The following is an 838-nucleotide window of genomic DNA, read 5'->3' on the forward strand; positions in this document are numbered from 1 at the left end:
TGCGACGACGAGCGACAGATGGCGTCGCACTGGACCCGGAGTGCCACCCGTATTGACCCACGAGTGCTCGAGCGCGATACAGAGTGCCAGCTCGTCCTCTTCTCCGGAGCTGCCGCCCGTATTGACCCACGAGCGCTCGAGCGCGATACGAAGCGCCAACTCGTCCTCGTCTCCGGACCTGCCGTCGAAGTGGCTGCGAGTGCTAGACATGCTCACCAGCGCTAGGGATTGAACGGATTGGGGAAACGAGAGTGGAGCGGAGTGAAGTGAGTTAGGGTTTGTTCCGGAGGTTTTTTATGGGGTCGGGGTGGGCCGGGCCGTCTCCTGCTGCGATGGGCGACAGATGGCGTCGCACCGGACCCAGAGCTACCGCCCGTATTGACCCTCGAGCGCTCGAGCGTGATACGGAGCGTCAGCTCGTCCTTGTCTCCGGAGCTGCCGCCCGTATTGACCCACGATCGCTCAAGCGCGATACGTAGCGCCAGCTCGTCCTCGTCTCCGGAGCTGCCGCCCGTATTGAACCACGAGCGCTCGAGCGCGATACGGAGCGCCAGCTCGTCCTCGTCTCCGGAGCTGCCGCCCGTATTGAACCACGAGCGCTCGAGCGCGATACGGAGCGCCAGCTCGTCCTCGTCTCCGGAGCTACCGTCGGAGTGGCTCGAGTGCTAGACATGCTCACCAGCGCTAGGGATTGAACGGATTGGGGAAAGGGGACTGGAGCGGAGTGAAGTGACTTAGCGTTTGTTCCAGAGGTTTTTTTATGGGCTCGGGGTGGGTCGGGCCGTCTCCTACGGCGACGGGCGATAGATGGCATCGCACCGGACCCAGAGCTGCTGCC

This window comes from Triticum aestivum, chromosome 4A, assembly GCF_018294505.1.
Source record: "Triticum aestivum cultivar Chinese Spring chromosome 4A, IWGSC CS RefSeq v2.1, whole genome shotgun sequence".
NCBI lineage: Eukaryota > Viridiplantae > Streptophyta > Magnoliopsida > Poales > Poaceae > Triticum > Triticum aestivum.